The sequence below is a fragment of the Pongo pygmaeus genome, chromosome 7, assembly GCF_028885625.2.
Source record: "Pongo pygmaeus isolate AG05252 chromosome 7, NHGRI_mPonPyg2-v2.0_pri, whole genome shotgun sequence".
Lineage (NCBI taxonomy): Eukaryota > Metazoa > Chordata > Mammalia > Primates > Hominidae > Pongo > Pongo pygmaeus.
The window spans coordinates 6,643,663-6,657,273 of NC_072380.2; the positions used below are offsets into that span (position 1 = coordinate 6,643,663).

At 42.4% G+C, this 13,611-nt stretch overlaps 1 protein-coding gene and 1 long non-coding RNA gene across 8 annotated transcripts in view; one reads left to right on the forward strand and one right to left on the reverse strand.

Annotated features, from left to right (window-relative positions):
- The window catches only part of MCPH1 (microcephalin 1), a 240,728-nt gene that overhangs the window by 222,928 nt on the left and 4,189 nt on the right, over positions 1-13,611 (forward strand). The window lies entirely within an intron of this gene.
- Positions 1-13,611, reverse strand: part of LOC129043235 (uncharacterized) — an 88,488-nt gene that overhangs the window by 7,178 nt on the left and 67,699 nt on the right. The window contains exon 5 of one of the 4 annotated variants that reach the window (XR_010127322.1): positions 1,262-1,413. The exons of the other annotated variants lie outside the window; for them this stretch is intronic. This is a non-coding gene — a long non-coding RNA (uncharacterized LOC129043235). The remainder of the gene's footprint in view (positions 1-1,261; positions 1,414-13,611) is intronic. 4 annotated transcript variants of the gene reach the window in all.

Consider the following 13,611-nt stretch of genomic DNA (forward strand, 5'->3'; position numbering starts at 1 on the left):
AGAACCAGGAGTTTTTTTAGCCACTAGCAACCTCTCTGAGAAGTTTCTTTTCTTTTCCTTTCTTTATTATTATTAGTATTTTTGGCCAGAGGAGGGAAAGGAAGGTGGGCACTAAAACGACAGCTTCCCCTGAGACTGCAGCATCCTAGCACCACAGTCCACCCGCAAGCCTTTTGTTCCTGCATGGTCTGCATCTCAAGACCAACAACTCCATATCTATGAAGATAAAAATTGTTAGTGATTATTTTACTTGTAAGAATTTCTTTCGACCTCAGCTCTGAGGTGACCCTCAGCTCGCCTGCCACCCCAGCTGACCTACCTTGCTGGCATAGAACAGGGAGTGGAGGTGTGAAGTCACTAAACAGGGCTCAGCATACAAAATGTAAGCCATGCCTCACTCACTTGCTCCCTGGAGAATTTCATCCGCGCGCCACGTTGCCTAATAACGGGGTTATCGGAAAGGGCATGATTACGTTCCCTATTCATTCCCTGGAGTCTTTTTTCCCTGAAACTGTATTGTACTTGGGCCAAGATTCTTGATGAATCATTCAACCAGAAGGAGAAATGGGGTTGTTGTTGGGTTTTTTTTTGTGTTTTTTTTTTTTTTTGCTTTTTGAGAGAGCACACTTGTGGGTGGTTGAATATGGATAAAAATAAACGGGAAAGCAAAAATCAAATTCCCGGCCCTAGGAAATAAAATGTTACCTTTACCTGATATTGGTAATACATATTATATTTGAAAGCATTTGCTAATGGTTGCATTTTCCCCCCAACACTCCCATGACATATAATTCCCATTTTACAAGTCACAAAACGAAGACCCTGGGGTCTGAAGGAACTTGGCTGGGGTGAGGATCACAAGCCCTTGGGTGGAGCTCTGAGCCCTGGCGCGGTCCTCAAGGGTCTGCGACATTTGTGCTGTGGTCAGCTCTGTGCACTCTTCCCTCCCTGCTGCTGTTATCACGAAAGGCTGGCTTGGCCTTTCTCATAGGCGTATTTCCACTCTCAGATGCCCTTTTATTGTCTGGGCTCCATTCAAGTGATAAGACATACATTTATGCTATTGTGGGAACATAATGTAATATTCTCAACAGCATTGCCAAAAAAAAAGTTAAGCCTCCGCCTGATTTTCTTATAACTTATAAAGAAAATTTGGTTTGAACATGTCCCCATGTCGATGTTTTCAGGAAAAAGATCCCTGATAGCATGCAGGCCTTCTCATGCTGCCCTGGCTCATTCATCGTTTCCCCTAATGACTGACCAGAAAAATGCACGACGCTCCCTTGGGGCCACTCGGGAGGCCTCAGGCCTTCGGGCTTCCTGATTCAATAGATACGTGAGGCTTGATCAGAGTCACCGCAGTCCACATTTCCATTGCCTCGATAAGGAACCAGTCGCAGAGAGGGAGGCCATCTGCAGAAGTTGTGGAGAGTGGCAGAGAGGAGGGTGAGGATGGGGACTGCCCCCTTCCAGCCCCTCTCCTCCAAGGACGGCCTCATTTTATCCCCACCCAGGTTTCCACACCCAGGAGCTCAGCAACTGCTCAGAAAATGTTTGTAGAATTCGAAGACACAATTCAGACAATATGAAGAATTATTTTTCCTTTGAGTTGTTCTCAAAACAGATGAAATCTACCAGGATATAAATGAATGAGAACTAAAACTGGTGGGATTTGGTAATGTCAACATCTGATATGTTTAGGCTTCTAAATATATATATATATCTCTCTCAGCCGGGCGCGGTGGCCCATGCCTGTAGTCCCAGCACTTTAGGAGGCCGAGGCGGGTGGGTCGTTTGAGCCCAGCAGCTCGAGTCCAGCCTGGGCAACATGGTAAAATCTCATCTGTACAAAAAAATACAATAATTAGTGGGCATGGTGGTGCAAGCCTATAGTTCCAGCTACATGGGAGGCTAAGGTGGGAGGATCACCTGAGCTCAGGGAGGTCAGTGCTGCATTGAGCTGTGATCATGCCATTGCACTCCAGCCTGTGCAACAGAGTGAGACCCTGTCTAAAAATATATATGTGTTTATATGTATATATATTTATATAAACATTAATGGGTTTTTAAAAAAATTAACTGCTAGCTCCTAAAACAGTATTTTACCATTAGCTTTGGAAAGGTTTGCTCAGAAAATGAATTTCTAAGCGCTCCCTTTATTGCATTTATTGGTCAAACTAATGGTCCTGGATGGTTATCTTTGAAACTTCCTAATCTGTTGGGTCCCGGTCGTTAAACTTATGCCAACAGAACTAAACTCACTGGATGTGAGTTGCATCAGAGATATAAATGTTTAAATGCATATTAAGGCCGGGCACGGTGGCTCACGCCTGTAATCCCAGCACTTTGGGAGGCTGAGGCGGGCGGATCAGGAGGTCAGGAGATCGAGACCATCCTGGCTAACACAGTGAAACCCCATCTCTACTAAAAATACAAAAAAATTAGGCGGGCGTAGTGGTGGGTGCCTGTAATCCAAGCTACTCCGGAGGCTGAGGCAGGAGAATGCATGAACCTAGGAGGCAGAGCTTGCAGTGAGCCGAGATCGCACCACTGCACTCCAGCCTGGGCGACAGACAAGACTCCGTCTCAAAAAAAAAAAAGGATATTAAAAGCAGACCAAAAAAATCCTAGAACACAGGAGTCAGCTGTCTATTCAATTCAGAATAAGAAATATTATAGACAAGGCAACATTTTATGTCTATTAGAAATGTGGTGGTTGGTTTGAGAAGTGAAACCAGCCATGTATATGCTGCTCCAAGCATTTTGGTTGTGGCAGGAAACTTTGAAGACTATTTTGCTGTACAAATTCACAAAGCCCCCTGCAAACACTCCCGTGCTTAGGGGTGAATGCTGAAGTGTGTCACAGCTGCCTTGCAGCTCTGAGGATCAGAAAGGTTAATGGACATAAAAGAAACTTCAAAGCTCAACCTCCTAATGGGAAGCTGCCCTTGGTTTTAGGCTGTCTTTGCTTATTCACTGACTTAATTCATGCTTTGGGTTACGACTGTAGGAGAGATTTTTTTGTGTCTTTCTGTAGGAGAGATTTTTTTGTGTCTTTCTGTAGGAGAGATTTTTTTGTGTCTTTGGAGTATGCTGAACTTGCATTCCTTTTTGTTGTTGCATATTAGGCAGTCAGTGTTGAACCTTAAGTGACCTAAAGTGACAGAGCTCATGTTATGGGCTGAATTTTGTCTCCCCAGAATTCATACGTTGAAGCCTTCCCAGTCCTTAGAACATGATTGTATCTGGAGCTAGGGCCCTTAAAGACGTAAATAAGGTAACGTGAGGTCATAAGGAATCCAATATGACTGGTGTCCTTATATGAAGAGGAAGAGGCCAGGTGTGGTGGCTTACGCCTATAATCCCAGCACTTTGGGAGGCCAAGGCCGGCAGATCACTTGATATCAGGAGTTTGGGACCAGCGTGTCCAACATGGTGAAACCCCATCTCTACTAAAAATGCAAAATTAGCTGGGCATGGTTTTGGGCACCTGCAATCCCAGCTACTTGGGATGCTGAGGCAGGAGAATCCCTTGAACACGAGAGGTGGAGGTTGCAGTGAGCCATGCTCCCACCACTGCACTCCGGCCTGTGCAACAGAGCAAAACTCCATCCCAAAAAAAAAAAAAAAAAAAAAGGAAGGAAGACAAAGAAACACCAAAGATATGTTTGCACAGAGAAGAGTCCAAATGAGGACACAGGGAGAAGGTGGCCATCTGCAACCCGAGCAGTCTCTCAGGAAGCCTTAGGAGAAACTAACCCCTGTGACACCTTGGTCTTGGACTTCCTGCCCTCCAGAACTGTGAAAAATTAAATGTCTGCTGTTTAAGCCACCCACCCTGTGGCATTTTGTTATGGTAGCCTGAGCAAACTAGTTCAGCCCAAAATGAATTCTGAGATCACCTGTGGAAATCTGCTTTTAGACAGCAGGAAATTGAGGGCCTCTGAGTTTCTAGGACAGAGTCATGCAGTGAAATTACCGAAAGACCCAGAACCCCAGTCCCGGCCCCTGATGTTCAGTTTAGAATCTTCCTTGGTAAGAAGCAGGATCTTATGCTGGGCCCAGCAAGTGGAAAACTCTTTTTCATTTACACAGCCACTGACTGTCGTGGTCTCAGACTGTATACCACAGAACCTGGTGTTCCACACACTTCCCCAGTTTGGAGCAAGAGAAAAAAGTAGTTGGATGAAATGATCTCATTTTATTTTTTAATCAATTTTTCTTAAATGTTGGTGCTTGAAAACAAATGGATGGCAGTAAAGTAATCCTGAAGAACATAGGAGGAAAGAAATAAAAGAGACAATACCAAATGTTAGCAAAATGGCAGCAAGGCAAAAAAGAGGCTCAGCAATAGGAAAAAACTGAGTTCTTTGGCTGGGAAAAACTTATAAATATTAAAAATCCTGACAATGTTGAAAAAGAGAGGAAGAGATAGGGTTCCAGGACAAATACTAAGAATGAAATTGGAGCTGTCACTGCAGCTATCGTAAGGATATTTTAAAATCATAAGAGAGCATGATGAACAATTTAATACCAATAAATTTGAAAACAGGTAAGATGGATAATTTTTAGAAAAATGTTACCAAAATCGATTCAAGAAATAGAAAATCTAAACAAGCTCAAGTGTTAAAAAAATTAAATAGGTAAAATATGTACATCAACTGGGCACAGTGGCTCACGCCTGTAATCCCAACACTTTGGGAGGCTGAAGTGGACAGATCACTTGAGATCAGGAACTAGAGACCAGCCTGACCAACATAGTGAAACCCTGTCTTTACTAAAAATACAAAATTAGCCAGGCATGATGGCGCATGCCTGTGATCCCAGCTACTTGGGAGGCTGAGGCAGGAGAATCGCTTTAACCTGGGAGGTGGAGGTTGCAGTGAGCCGAGATTGTGCCATTGCACTCCAGCCTGGGCAACTAGAGCAAAACTCTGTCCCAAAAAAAAAAAAAAAAAAAAAAAAAATTATATATCAACAAAAAAAGAAAATTTTAAAAAGTAACAATTTTAAAAAGTCAAATAGGCAATCAAAAGTATTCCTTTCACCAGCCACTAAAAAGGCACCTGTACATGGGAATGGCAGCAAAATGACAGAAGAGGAAACTCTAAGCTCTCATCCAACACAGAAACCACTAAAACCAGGCAGAAGCTGTCTGCAGAGATGTTGCAGGTGCTCTAAACAACCACGAAATGCATACAGCAACCAAGCAAATGCCTGATCGAGGAAAGCCATCTTCAAGTCCACAGGAAAGTTTTGTGGCATATGGTGGCAACCCAGTTCCCAGTTCCCTTCCTCAAGCTGCAGGGAGCAGACCAGACATGATTTGTTCTAGTCTGGCTGGTTCATACCTGAAGGATTGATCCTCATCTCCGTCTCACATAACATGCAAGATGGGCAAGAAAAAGAGGTGGGCACGGCTCATGAAAGCCACAGAGAGGCAATCAAGGTAAAAATAGATAAATTGGACTATATACAAATTAAAGACTTCAGTGCATCAAAGGATACAGTCAACAGAGTGAAAAGCAATCTATGGAACAGGAGAAAATATTTGCAAATAACGAGTTAATCTTCAAATATATAAAGAACTCCTGCAACTCAACAACAAAAAAATCCCTGATTTCAAAGTGAGCAAAGAACTTGAATAAACATTTCTTCAAAAAAGATGATATAAATGTCCAATAGGCAAGTGAAAAGATGCTTAACATTACTAATCATTAGGAAAATGCAAATCAAAACCGCAATGAGATAGCACCTCAGCACTTCACACCCATTATGATTGCTACTATAAAAAAAAAAAAAAAAAACCCAGAAAATAACAAGTGTTAGTAAGGATGTGGAAAATTGGAACCCTTGTGTCTGCCTCATGTAATGTTGAGAATGTAAGATATTGTAGCCACAAGAGAAAACAGTGTGGCAGTTTATCAAAAAATGAAAAGTAGAATTACTGTATGATCCAACAATTCCCCTTCTGGGTATATACCAAAAAAATTGAAAGCAGGATCTCAAAAGAATAATTGTACATCCACATTTATAGAAGCATTATTCACAATAGCCAAAAGCCCAAGTGTTCATCAGTGGATGCATAATAAACAAAATGTTGTCTATCCATACAGTGGAATATTATTCACCCTTAAAAAGGAAGGAGATTCTGATACATGTAACGCTGTGGATGAACTTTGAAAACATCATGTTAAGTGAAATAAGCCAGAAACCAAAGGACAAATATCATATGACTACACTTATAAGAGGAACTTAGAATAGACAAAGTCACACAGACAAAGTATAGTTGAATTACCAAGGGTGGAGTAGGCAGGAAGAGAGTGGAGAATTATTGTTTAATGGCTACAGAGACTCAGTTTTGGATGAGAACATTCTAGAAATTAATAGTAATGATGGCTGCACAGCATTGCGAATGTACTTCGTGCCACTGAAGTGGACACTTAAAAATAGCTAATATGGTAAATTTTGTTATGTCTATCAAACTTTTAAAGGCACCCTCCACAGATAGTCTTAGTAGTAAGTTTTACCAAACATTATAAAGTTTTACAGGAAAAATAAATCTATTCACCTCATTTTACAAGGCTAGCATGATCTTGACCTAATACTGGTTTAAAAAACTCATTTGTAAACAAGTACATAAAAATCTGAGGCTGAGCGCATTGGCTCATGCCTGTAATCCCAACACTTTGGAAGGCCAAGGGGGGCGGATCACAAGGTCAGGAGATCGAGACCATCCTGGCTAACACAGTGAAACCCCATCTCTACTAAAAATACAAAAAATTAGCCAGCCGTGGTGGCATGTGCCTGTAGTCCCAGCTACTCAGGAGGCTGAGGCAGGAGAATCACTTAAACCTGGGAGAAAGAGGTTGCAGTGAGCCAAGATTGCGCCATTGCACTCCAGCCTAGGCAACAGAGTGAGACTCTGTCTAAGAAGAAAAAGAAAAAAACCTCCGAAATAAGATATTTCATCAAGTCAAATTTGGCAGTGTGTTTTTAAAACACACACACACATAACCAAGTGTGGTTTAACATAAGAATGAAAGGATAAATGAATAGCATTAAGTCTTCTTTTTTCTAATCCATTAATTTTCTTAGTAGTGTTAAAAAGCAGTAGGGAAGATTCAATGCCCAGTAATGATTAAAAAAAAAAAAACTCTTCAGAAACCAGGAATAGATAACTTTCTTAACTATGAAGTTATCTATAAAAAAATGTACAACAAATATTGAATGGTGAAAACCTTAGTTTAAGGCTTAAATCAGGTACAAGACACACATGAATGCTATTACTCTTACTCTTCAACAGTGTTCTATGATTCCTAGTCAAGGGAATAAAATAAGAAAAAAAATTATAAGAATTATACAGGAAGTGACACATTTTGTTTGTATGTGATACAGTTGTCTACATAGAAACATCAAAGAGAGTCAATAAACTGTTACAACTCATTCAGCAAAATTACTCTATAAGATCCACTCACTGAAATCATTAGCATTTGTATACCCAATGATAAACAATTATAAAATGTAATAGAAAACATAGTAAATAATAGTGGATTCAAGGCTAGCTATGTAATACAGGTTGAACATTCCTAATTTTAATCTGAAATGCTCCGATATCTTAAACTTTTTGAGTGCCAACCTGTCAACACAAGTGGAAAATTCCACACCTGACCTCATGTGACAGGTCATAGTCAAAGCACAGGTGCACGACACAGTTGATTTAGTGTCCCCAAGGGAAAAAAAAGACCCACCCAGCCCCCTTCAACTATAATATTACTTTTCCATGCACACCCAAATTCCGCCACACAAGCACGCCCACAACGTGTAATAAAATGGCACGTGTGCAGGCTGGACGCACCCACCACAGATTCCCCATGATACCTCACATGGGGCCAAGAACTCCATGCATTACTCACTGTGGTTTTTTGCTTATTCTCTACAATGTCATGTAAAAATATTACTGAAAATGTCAAAAAAGGCCTGCAGATCCCCCTATGTGTAACAGTGATCAGAAAAAGAGGAATAATTTATGTTTGTCAATAGCACAAACAGTCAACTTGTTGGAGGAACTGAACAGCAGTATAAGTGTGAAACGTTTTACAGAAGAGTATGGTGTTGTGATGACCACCATATATGACCCGAAGAAACAGAAGGATACGCTTTTGAAGTTCTATGCTGAATGTGATGAGCAGAAGTTAATGAAAAATAGAAAAACTGCGTAAAGCTAAAAATGAAGATGTCAATTGTGTATTGAAAAACTAGATCTGAAGGCATCACACTGAACTCATGCCATTCAGTGGTATGCTGATCGTGAAACAAGCGAAGATCTATCCTGATGAACTGAAAATTGAAGGGAACTGTGAATATTCAACAGGCTGGTTGCAGAAATTTAAGAGATGACATGGAATTCAAGTTTTAAAGCATCTGCAGATCACAAGGCAGCATCAAAACTCATTAACGAGTTTGCCAAGATTATTGCTGATGAAAATCTGATGCCAGAACAAGTCTGTATTGCTGATGAGACATGACCATTTGGGTGCTATTGCCCCAGAAAGATGCTGACTACAGCTGATGGGACAGCCCCTACAGGAATTAAGGATGCCAAGAACAGAATGACTGTGCAGTGCTGTGCAAATGCAGCAGGCACGCATAAGTGTAAACTCGCTCTCATGGGCGAAAGCTTTTGTCCGTGCTGTTTTCAAGGAGTAAATTTCTTACCAGTCCATTATTATGCTAACAAAAAGGCGTAGATCACCAGGGACATCTTTTCTGATCGGTTTTACAAACATTTCGTACAGGCCTCTTGTGTTCGCTGCAGAAAAGTTGGACCGGATGATGACAGCAAGATTTTCTTATGCCCTGACTACTGTTCTGCTCATCCTCCAGCTGAAATTCTCATCAAAGATAATATTGATGCTGTGTACTTTCCCCCAAACGTGACTTCCTTAGTTCAGCCATGTAACCAGGGTATCTTTAGATCAATGGAAAGTAAATATAAAAATACTTTCTTGAATTGCATGCTCGCAGCAGTGAACGGAGGTGTAGGTGTAGAAGATTTTCAGGAGTTGAGCATGAAGGATGCCATATATGCTGTTGCCAATGCTTGCAACACAGTGACTAAAGACACAGCTGTGCGTGCCTGGCGTGACCTCTGGCCTACGACTGTGTTCAGTGATGATGATGAACAAGGTGGTGATTTAGAAGAATTCAGCTTGTCAAGTGAGAAGAAAAGGATGTCTGACCTCCTTACCTATGGAAAAAATATACCTTCAGAGTTCATCAGTCAGCTGGAAGAAGTAGACATTAATGTCGTTTTTAACATTGATAATGAGGCTCCAGTTGTTCCTTTCATTGACTGATGGGGAAATAGCCAGAATGGTTCTGAATCAAGGTGTTCATGATGATACCAACCATGAAGATGACGTTAACACTGCAGAAAAAGCACCCGTGGACAGCGTGGAGCATATGTGTGATGGGTTAACTGAGGCCTAGAGCAGCGTGCATTCACAACAGAACAAGAAATCATGTCAGCTTATAAAATCAAAGAGAGAATCCTAACACAAAAAAGAAAGAAAAAAAATTAGCCGGGCATGGTAACACGTGACTATAGTCCCAGCTGCGTGGGAGGCTGAGGTAAGAGTCTTGCCTGAGCCCAGGAGTTAGAGGCTGCAATGAGCCGTGATCATGCCACTGCACACGCGCCTGGGAAACAGCGAGGCCCTGTCTCAAAAAGACCAAAAAACTTAAAACAAACAAACAAAACTAAGCAAATATTTTGTGCATGAAACAAAGTTTGTGTACACTGAACCAACAGAAAGCAGCTGTCGGTTCTAAGACCATTGTTAGTGAGGCAGATACCATTAAAAATCCTAAGACCATTGTTAGTGGGGCAGATACCATTAAAAAGCCACCCAGCAGAATGCCTCCTCATCCCCAGAGGACCCACTTCCTGGGCCTGTAACTGCTTCTCATGTTCCTTCTCACCTAAAATGTAAAATGCAGTGTCCCATAACCTTTGAATCAAAGCACAGCATGGTTGGGAGACCAGAGGCCTGCTGTTGTTTGTTGTTGCTGCTGTTGTTCAACAGCTGATTCCGGTCTCTGCTGATGCCACTGGCTGCTTAGCTCCCCTGAGCACATGAGTCTTCACTGTGTTAATGGCATGTCTTATTTTTTACTGTTAAGTACTTATGTGTGAATAAGTGTAAGGAAATGATTGCTTGTTGGTGGCATATAAATTCAGAGTCAGGGGCAGGCATGGTGGCTCATGCCTGTAATCCCAGCACTTTGGGAGGCCAAGGCGGGCAGATTGCTTGAGGCCAGGAGTTCAACACCAGCCTGGCCAACATGGCAAAACCCCATCTCTACCAAAATTACAAAAATTAGCCAGGCGTGATGGCACACGCATGTAGTCCCAGCTACTTGGGAGGCTGAGGCAGGGGAATCACTTGAGCCTGGGAGGTAGAGGTTCCAGTAAGCCCAGATTTCACCACTGCACTCCAGCCTGGGTGACAGAGAGACTGTCTCAAAAAAAAAAAAAAATCTCAGTCAGGAATGAGGGTGATGCCACACAACCACTGATTGCCCACATGGGGGTGAGGGCTGAGATAGTGACACCTCCGCTTTCTGATGGTTCCATGCACAGAGACTTTGTTTCATGCACAAAATTTATTTGTTTGTTTGTTTATTTTTTGAAACAGAGTTTGGCTCTGTTGCCCAGGCTGGTGTACAGTGCTGCGATCATAGCTCATTGCAGCCTTTAACTCCTGGCCTCAAGCGATCTTCCCACTTCAGCCTCCTGTGTAGCTGGGACTACAGTCATGCTGTCACACCTGGCAATCACACCAGTCTATGCACAGAATTATTTAAAATATTGTATAAAATTACCTCTAGGCTATGTGTATAAGATGCAGATGAAACATAAATGAATTTTGGTTTTAGACTCTGGTCCTATCTTCAAGATCTCTCACTGTCCATTCCAAAAATGCCCTCCGCCCCCCCCCCAAAAAAAAAATCTGGCATTCAAAACATTTCTGGTCTTGAGCATTTTGGATAAGGGACACGCCACCTGTAATATCCTTTTACACATTTCCTGGATGGGAAACAGAAGTTGGTGCGGTAGGAGTCACACATAAACGGCAGACTTTCTTGTCTGTGACAGTCTTAGGATGTCCTAGAGAAGTATCAGCAATGTGAATGTCTCCAGTCAAATATCAGAGCAGAAAAAATATGTTGAGAACTGCTGTATTATTAGACTGGGCTACTTTCTTCAAACAACCACCTGGTATCAGGGCATTCATTCATTTACCCAGTAGATATTTCCTACACACTTGTCATATGCCGAGCATATTCTAGGCACTGCAGGTACAGCAGTTGACAGGAATATACAGCCTTTGCCCTTGTGGGACTTAACATTTAAGGGAGAAGGCAGGCAGCAAACAGTTTCTTTAAAAATCCTTATGGTGGTAAATGCAATGAAGAAAACAGGCTGAGTATGGAGAGTAGGTGTGAGGTAGGCCCCTTGCAGATGAGTGGCATTTGAGCTGAGGCCCAGATGACGAAGAGAAGGATGGACTCTTGTAGGTCTATTGGACTGGCCCTTCCAGGAATGGTAAGGGCTGAGAGGTCAGGAGAAGCGGTAAGTTTAGCGGGGCTGAAATGAAGGGAGAGAAGACAAAGCAATAGGAAATGAAGTTGGAGAAGCAGGCAGCTTCAGACGGGACCATTCCAGACTGTTGACACCTTAACGGACAACAGCAAGAAGTTTGGGTTCTGTTCTAAGGATAAATGGAAGTCACAGAAGGATTTTAAGTGGGAGGAATAGGCTGGGGAATATGTTTGTTTACTCTGTGTTCGTTTTTGTTTTAATGGATACAGAGTCTCCCAATGTTGCCCAGGCTGGTTTTGAACTCCTGGGCTCAAGGGATCCTCCTAGCTCGGCCTCTCAAAGTGCTGACGCATGTTTTTTAATGGAAGCAGAGAAAGCAATCTTGGACCTTTGCAGTGGTTCAGGTGATTAGTGATGGGGGTTAGGACCAGGGACGTATCGATGGAGGTGTTGTGAAGTTGTCATATTTTAAATATACATTTCAGAGCCAGTTGCACTTGCTGATAGATTGGATGTGGCATATTAGAGAAAGAAGAATCGAAGGTGGCACCTAGTCTTGTGTTCTGAGCTTCCAGAATGAGGCATCTAGAAGCCAGGACCCGGGAGAAGCACGGAAGGAGCGGAGGTTTATTCAGTCTGCAGAAGCAGTGCCTACAGGACTGCTGTGTGAAAGAGGACAGATGTGATATGAGCAGATGAAAATCACACAGCAGGCAGCTCTGGGCTCATTATGAGAAATGACTCTAGGATATTTCTAACCTGCTGGGCTCTCCTGCCAAGGGCTGCCTTAAGGCATGAAGCCGCAGAAGCTGGGTGACCACCGTCCCACAGTGAGGGAGCTGGTCAGTTCCTTACCAGAATGGAGATCTGGCTAGACCTCCTAGCCCTAACATGCTTACTTATTTCGATAAGCAAAGATGAAGCTCACATGGGTCCCGTGTGCTCTTGAACTTCTGCACATGGTACCATTAACCACACTTGGATGCTGGCAATCGCAGTTTTAGTTAAATAAAGTGACTTGCCCACTGTACTCTAAAAAATTAATTTGGCAACATGTTGATTCTGTATCCTAACCATAAGACCACACAGAGGCGTGGCTAATAAACTTTAGCTTGTGTGTAAATGCCTGCCAAGACCTGCTAAATACTGTTGCTTACATTAAAAAAAAAAAAAAAAAAAATTTTCTTTTTTTTTTTTAATTTAAATTTCACGGAGCTGCTCAAGGGCCGTTCAGCTTCCTATTCATCTCTGTCTCCACCGGCCACGACTGGCATTACTCTAACATCTGTCCTATGGCCACATTTTATGGGATGTTTGAGGATTATTCCTATGAAGTGACATTGGAATTTGGGGATGTGGCTATCTTCAGATGCCAAATAAACTTGGATAGAAATCACTTTTCCTGTGTGTGTTTACAGTTAGGAACGTGGGGCTGTGAGGGGCTCCCTGGACATGACCCTGGAGCTGTTGGCCCTTGTTCAGTGGTCAGATGCGCTTCAGACCTCCCAGAGTGCTGACCATACACTCAGTCACAGCCCCGTGCGCACCTCAACGCCACTGCTTAGAAGTCCAGTGTAATTCCTCAGGCAGCACGTCCTAGAGCAGGCCATGAGAGGTGTAAGGTACGGACTTTGTTGTGAGGTTACATGTAGGCTTCTGTTCTATCTTGTCTCTGTTTAAAGATCAATATTTCTGGCAGCCTTTATCCCCACCATGATAAATACGTGGATGGAAGGATACATGCGTGGATGGGTGGATGGGTGGATGGATGGATGGATGGATGGGTAGATGGGTGGATGGGTGGATGGGTAGATGGGTAGATGGGTAGATGGAGTGATATTTGATTTCATAGTCAAAGAACTCAAACAGTAAAGAAGTACACAGGGTCCCCCAGTCTTACAACCCTTCCTTAAAGTAACTACAATCAAGATAGAAGTGTATCTTCTAGATTTCTTTTACAAACATATTTATGAATGTAAACATATTATGATCAGGTCCAGTGA